This window comes from Heloderma suspectum, chromosome 7 (assembly GCF_057233095.1).
Source record: "Heloderma suspectum isolate Gila_16-S chromosome 7, 16-S_ref, whole genome shotgun sequence".
NCBI classification, from domain to species: domain Eukaryota; kingdom Metazoa; phylum Chordata; class Lepidosauria; order Squamata; family Helodermatidae; genus Heloderma; species Heloderma suspectum.
Genome location: NC_139464.1, coordinates 100,282,195 through 100,289,088, shown reverse-complemented (window position 1 = coordinate 100,289,088; position 6,894 = coordinate 100,282,195). Strand labels below are relative to the sequence as shown.

The following is a 6,894-nucleotide window of genomic DNA, read 5'->3' as shown; positions in this document are numbered from 1 at the left end:
AGGAAAGAAAGTGAAGAAAAAAGAAAAATTCCCTCCCCTTCCCCCTCTGTCCCTCCCCTTTAAAGAAATGAGCTTAAACTCCAAAAACCCCTGGCCTCCGATGCCATTCTATTTTAAAAACTATATCTATAACCTTAACAATCTCACAGTTTAATAAACAACCTTACATTTCTATATCATATCATCAATCTTATATCAAAGAAACAGGTATAAAATTCATTCCCAAAAGCCTATATTATTAGTAAATATATATATATATATATATATATATATATATATATATACACACACACACACACACACACACACATATATATATATATATATTAGGGATGTACGAAAGTTCTGCCATGGATCTTGGGGAGACCGAATGCCAGTGCATTCAGCCCCCCGAAATTGGTGGTGGAACAGCCCTCCCCCCGCCCCCCCCCGGGATGGGACTTACCTTGGGCGGATCTTCCTGGCGGTGGCGGCTCCGGTGGTGGCTCTGGCGGCGGCTGCGGCGGCTGGTCTTCCGACCGGCTGCCGCCACCGCCATTTCCAGTTAAAACAAAAACAAAAACAAAAAAAGTGATAGGTTACGTAAAGATTTACGTAGCCTATCATAGCTAGATTTTTAAAAAACACCGTGATAGGCTACGTAAATGTTTACGTAGCCTATCACGGCTGACTTAAAAAAAAACACCCCAAAACACGCGCGTACACAAATGATGGCAGCCATGGCCACCGCCATTTGCTTTCCTTATTTTGGCATGTCTTAGTCTATGTAAACATTTACGTATACTAAGACAGCGAAAATAAGGGGAATGCAAATAGTGTTCCCCTTATTTTCGCTGTCTTAGTCTATGTAAATGTTTATGTAGACTAAGATGTGCCAAAATAAAGAATGCAAATGGTGGCGGCCATGGCCACCGCCATTTGCGTACGCGCTAGGGATGCACGAAAGTCACTTACCTGGTCTCGCAGCTTGCTTCGTGGTCAGGGCGAGGCGCTTCGCTGCTCCCCCCGAAGTTCAGGCCAGGGGGGGGAGGCTTCCCACCTCGCCCGGCCGAAATTCAGGCCAGGGAGAAGCGCCCCGTCTCCCCGGCCGCGAACTTCAAAAGAAAAAATAAAACGCCCCTGTGATAGGCTACGTAATGATTAACGTAGCCTATCACGGCTAGATCTGCAAAGTCAGCCGTGATAGGCTACGTTAATTGTCACGTAGCCTATCATGGGTGACTTTGAAAAAAAAAAAAAGCGCTTACGCAAATGGCGGCCCCCATAGGGAGCCACCATTCGCGTTCCTTTGGTCTCTGTAGTCTACGTAAATCTTTACGTAGACTACAGGGACCAAATAAGGAACGCGAATGGTGGCTCCCTATGGGGGCCGCCATTAGCCGTACGCGCTTTTTTTTTTTTTAAGTCACCCATGATAGGCTACGTGACGATTAACGTAGCCTATCACGGCTGACTTTGCAAATCTAGCCATGATAGGCTACGTTAATCATTACGTAGCCTATAACTGGGGCGTTTTTGTTTTTTTTTTACTTTTCTTGTAATGGCGGCGGCGGCAGCCGGTCGAAAGACCAGCTGCCGCCCCCGCCCCTGACGAAAACCTGCCGAACCGCCACCAGGACCCGCCGCCGATGGGAAAGGTAAGTCCCATCCCGGGGGGGGGGTGCGGGGTGCGGGGGGGTGGCGGAGAATTTATCCCCGAACAACCTTCGGAGGACCGAATGCGTTGGCACTTGGCCCCCCAACGTTTCGGGGAGAAATTCTCCCCCATCCCTAGTATGCGCGTGTTTTTTTTTAAATCAGCCGTGATAGGCTACGTAAACATTTACGTAGCAGGGAAACAAAGAGGCTGCGAAAGGGCAGGCAGGGTTTTGGCACAGCACTAGAAAATATGTTTTGATGCTAGACTGTGAGTGAACATGGACCTACCTTTTTCTATTTTCCCCTCATGGCTTCTGCCTTGTGGAGACTTTTTTCTCCTGTGAGGTAAAAAAAAATACATTGCTGAAATGTGATGCACAATAATTTAGTCTCCCAGCGTGCACGTGCGTGCGCGCGCGCACCCACACACACACACACGTGTGTGTGTGTGTTTAAAGTTGGGGGCCAGGTTGAAGAAGCACCACTGGAAAGAAGCCATGACAGCTAGAGAGCAGAGACTCCCTCTCCAGGTGCACATCAGCTTCTGAATATGAGGTTGCATGGTTGATTGCAGCTGAATATGGAGATTCTTTCTGCTGTCTAGTCCATATCAATGTTTAGGTAACATTGATATGATATGGTATGGTATCCTGTGCTGTGGCTACTTCCAGCTTCACCACTACCTTGGAGCTGGCTGGCTGGCTGGCAGTGTTAAGTTGATGGACCTAATTCTCTGTTCACTGAAATAGACACATGGAGTTGATGCAAATGAAGTTAGCATGTAACTGAAGGTACCATTCCATGTTATAGGTACTCAGTTGGCAGCTATAGCGTATGCATTTTATTTATTTATGTATTTATTTATTTACTTATTTATTTATTTACAACATTTGTATACCACTCCTCATCCAAACAGATTCTGGAGTAGTGAACACAAGAAGTACAAAAGTAAAAAAAAGAAGAAAAAGATTAAAGATTAAAACACCATATTAAAATTATTAAAAATAAAATGCCAGTAAAAGAAGTGTGGCTGATGATTTAAAGAATGCTTCCTGGAACAGAGCTGTTTTCAGGAGGCACTGGAAGCATGGCGCCTGCTCGACCTCCTGGGGCCGGGATTTCCAAAGGAAGGGAGCCACCACACTGAAGGTGGACTCCAGTTGGGCCATAGGTCCATGTGGAACTACCAGGAGCAAGCCCTCCGATGACCTCAGTGACTGGGCAGGTTGGTGAGGGAGAAGGCGTTCTCTCAGATATCCTGGTCCCAAGTTGTTTAGGGCTTTGTACATTAGTACCAAAACCTTAAACCTGGCCCGGTAGCAAATGGGCAGCCAGAGCAGTTCTCTCAGCAAAGGAGTTGCGTGCTGAAAAGGGGCAGCCCTTGATAGCACCCGAGGTGCTGCATTCTGCAGAAGCTCCAGCTTCCAGAACAGCCTTAAGGGCAGCTCCATGTAGAGCGCATAGCAGTAATCCAGTCTTGAAGTTACCAGCACCTCCATAAAAGATCATGATACATCTTCATCCTGTGGGTGTTACCAGCCCTACCTCATGGTTTATAAAGTGTGAAGTGGCACTAATTTTGAATCTTAAAAATCTTGCCTGCTATGTAGGGTGTTGGCCATGGAACTCCTAACTTGGGACAGATGAATCTCTCAGTTTTGGTTTCTCTCAGTTTCTCATCTTTCCAGTCTTAAGTTCAGCTTGTCCTAAACTTTGAGAATTATTCCAACCTTCAGTTTGGTTTGACCTGAAGTTTGAGACTTTGTTTTTGAAAAACTTCCCATGGAAAATCATATGCCTGTTTGGTGTGCATTTCTCCTAATACATACATTTCTGTACACAATTTTGCCTTGTCCACAATTTTTTTGCAAGCAATTCCCTTATATAATGCATTTTAACTATTATTTTCCCTAATGTATTTATTATTTTATTTGTGACACTTGCATACCACTGAATATAATAAAATCCCCCAGTAGTTCACAATAAATATATGCATTTAATATATGCATTTTGGGGTGCCCTTACCCCTAATGAACACATTTTTGTATGCAGTTTTGATTAGAGAACTCCACTGCAAAACTTGGAGAACTGCAAATTTCAAAGGATAATGGACTTGCAGTTTGCATATTGATTTGAAGGTCTAAAATTAGGTATATTGACATTAAAATGTGAGTAACAACAAAAAATCCCATTCCTAACCATGTGTCCCTGTAATTTTGGCTGATGTGTCCAAGCTTTGGCCCACTGAATTCCCACTCAGATAATTGTAGAATGCAGTAAGTGACATTTGCTCTTTTACTGGATCCTTTTCATGGTAAGTCTGTCTGCTGTTTCTATTCAGCCCTATTCTTTTCATCGTGCTGTTCTTCCCATGTTTTTTTTGTTCTCATCAGTACACAAACCTCTGGCCCACTTTTCATGCATCAAAGTCAATGTAATCCTTGCAAAGCACATTTTGTGGTGTTGTACATTGTCTACAACTGCCTGACAGTGATTGTATCATTTCCCATAAGTTGACAGCCTGACTACTTCAAACAAAAATGCTTTTCTAGAGCTTTGTTTTGAGAGAGAGAGAGAGAGAAAGAGAGAGGGAATCATGCCATCTTTGAAGGCAGTTTGTATTTGCTTGAATATTTCTTTCTACCAATTTTATGTTTCTCCCAATGCTATTATTAATTCTTTTCAAAAGCAATTGAAGTTAATTTGGCAATATTTCATTTACTGACAATTGTAGGAAAAGTAATGATGTTAAGAGTTTACATTCATGACATTCATTGTTTGTTTATAACAGCAAAGTGGGATTCACTGTGATTTTCACACAAAATTGTTATTTTTCTTATGTCACACATTGTCATCTTTTGCAAGCTATCTACATCTACTCTTACCAGGTTATTTCTAGCTTGGCTTATTCAAGTTTCAGGGGAAAGCCAAGAGTAGCAGTGAAATACTTTTATTCTTTCCTTTGGCTTCTGGTGACGAGAATACTTTGACCTGGTCCACAGATGCATGCCCATCACTTGATCTTTTTATTCTTGATCACTGTGTACTGTACTTGGATTTGATAATGTGATGATGGGCCAAATACCAATTAATTAGTTGCATGCATGAATGGGCCATAAGAGATTTGACACCTCAGACACATCCTCCATATTACTCCTTATCACTAGAGATGCTGGAAAAATTTGAGGCGAACTAAAATGAGCTAGGATTTCTAAGAATCCAACCTGTGGAAACTGCTGCAGAGTTCCTCCCATCATCCCTGCCCATTGTCCATGCTGGCTGGGGCTAATAGGAGTTGTAGTACAGAACATCTGGTGGATGCCAGGTTGGGGAAGACTGCTGTGTGGTATCCAGTTGTAGACAAATGGAGAGAGGTACACATAGATGTGGACTAAGTGGGGGCAGCTCTTGTAACAGTTTGGATTCTCAGCTTTGGCCACTGAACAACACTGTTGGGAGGCATCACCGTTGGAAGTGGAAGCATGGGACCAGCTACTTCATGTTCAGCCCCATGGCTGCTGAGTGGATAGTAGTGCCCAGTTCAGGTCAGCAATGTCATCACTGATGCTCAGTGCTTCTATCCATTCAGTGTTCCTGCATTAATGGTCCTGGTATCTCCAATATCACCCAATGACAGTTATTTGTAAGAGCACTACGTCTCCTCTTGCATTCAACAACACTCAGTGGCAGAATCTAGTAGCCTGCTAGCAAACCTGTGTATGCATTGGAACCAGGTTTTATTTTATTTAGGGCATGATCTTGTGCATATTTAGATTAAAAAAGTCCTACAACTCCCAGCATTCCTGAGCCAGCATGGCTGACTGGGGAATTCTGGGAGTTATAGGCCTTTTTTTCTGTCTAAACATGCATATGATTATGTCTTTATTAGCTCGTAATGTCTAGTAAGTTACTGCATGTGTTTCCTGATTCCACTGAAAATATTGTGATGTGAGGATAACAGGAATCTTCTATCTGTGGCATTATATGTACAGGGTGTTTCAAAATGATGGACTCAGTTTCAAAGCAGTATATTTCACGATGGCAACATGTTACAATTACACCAAAAGTTACAAACGGTTTAATGAGTTATCAAGTTTTACTAACCATTTTATAAATGCTTTATGTGCCCTCCACCTGCTGGACGGACAATATTAAGATGATAGTTGAATTCATCCCAAGCGCCTCTCAAAGTGTCTTCTTCCACTGAAGTCACCGCTGCCATGATTCTGTTTTTGAGGTCATCCAGATTAGTCGCTAATGGCAGCAGAAAAACACATTCTTTGATGTATCCCCACAAGAAAAATTCTCAGGGTGTAATGTCTGGAGATCTTAGGGGCCAAGAGTGTAGCGCCAAGTTTGGGGTCCCATGAGGCCTATGCAACATTGAAGCAGAGTGTCATTTAGAAAACGTCAAACCTGCAGGTGCCAATGTGGCGGTGCTCCATCTTGCTGAAAAATGAAGTCATCGGAATCTTCATTAAGTTGTGGAAAGAGCCAGTTCTGCAGCATTTTGAGATACGTTTGCCCCATAACTGTGTTTCCCTCAAAAAAGAAAGGGCCATAAACCTTTTTTTGAGAAACGGCACAAAACACATTCACTTTCGGGGAATTACGCTCATTCTCTACCATTTCGTGTGGATTCCGTAATCCCCATATGCACACATTGTGACAGTTAACTTTACCACTTAGATGAAATATTGCTTCATCACTAAAAATCTAACGTGGTAAGAAGGTGTCGTCCTCCATGTTCTGTAACATTGAATCACTACATTCTACACGCTTTCACTTGTCACCTGCACAGAGACCCTGTACCAATTGCAACCGGTATGGCCTCATGATTAAATGTCTCTTTAACACATGACAGACAGTCGTATGAGAGATCGCAAGTTCTCAGCTGCCATGATGAGTGGATTTGAACGGGCTATGCTGAAAACTGTCTTGAATTCTTCTCATGTTTTCCTCTGAAGTACGTGGTCGCCCTGAGCTCTTCCCCTTACATAAACAGCCTGTTTCCTCAAATTGTTGGTACCAACCATGATTGCTATTTGGCATTGGCAAATCAATGCCAAAATGCCGTTAAAACGCATGCTGCACCGCAATTGCAGATTCAGTCTTGCTGAAATGCAGAACGCAAAACGCCTTGTTTGGGGGGGGGTTGCCATCTTGCGAATGATGGGCTAGGGGCTGTTTGTGCACTGAGAGAGGCATCTAGCAGTAACCATTTGAAACTCTAAGCTCCACCATTTCAAGTGGTAA

At 43.2% G+C, this 6,894-nt stretch overlaps 1 pseudogene; it reads right to left on the bottom strand.

The window, feature by feature from the left end:
• Positions 1-5,746: 5,746 nt before the first annotated feature.
• Positions 5,747-6,690, bottom strand: LOC146340099 (uncharacterized; annotated as a pseudogene).
• Positions 6,691-6,894: the final 204 nt, after the last annotated feature.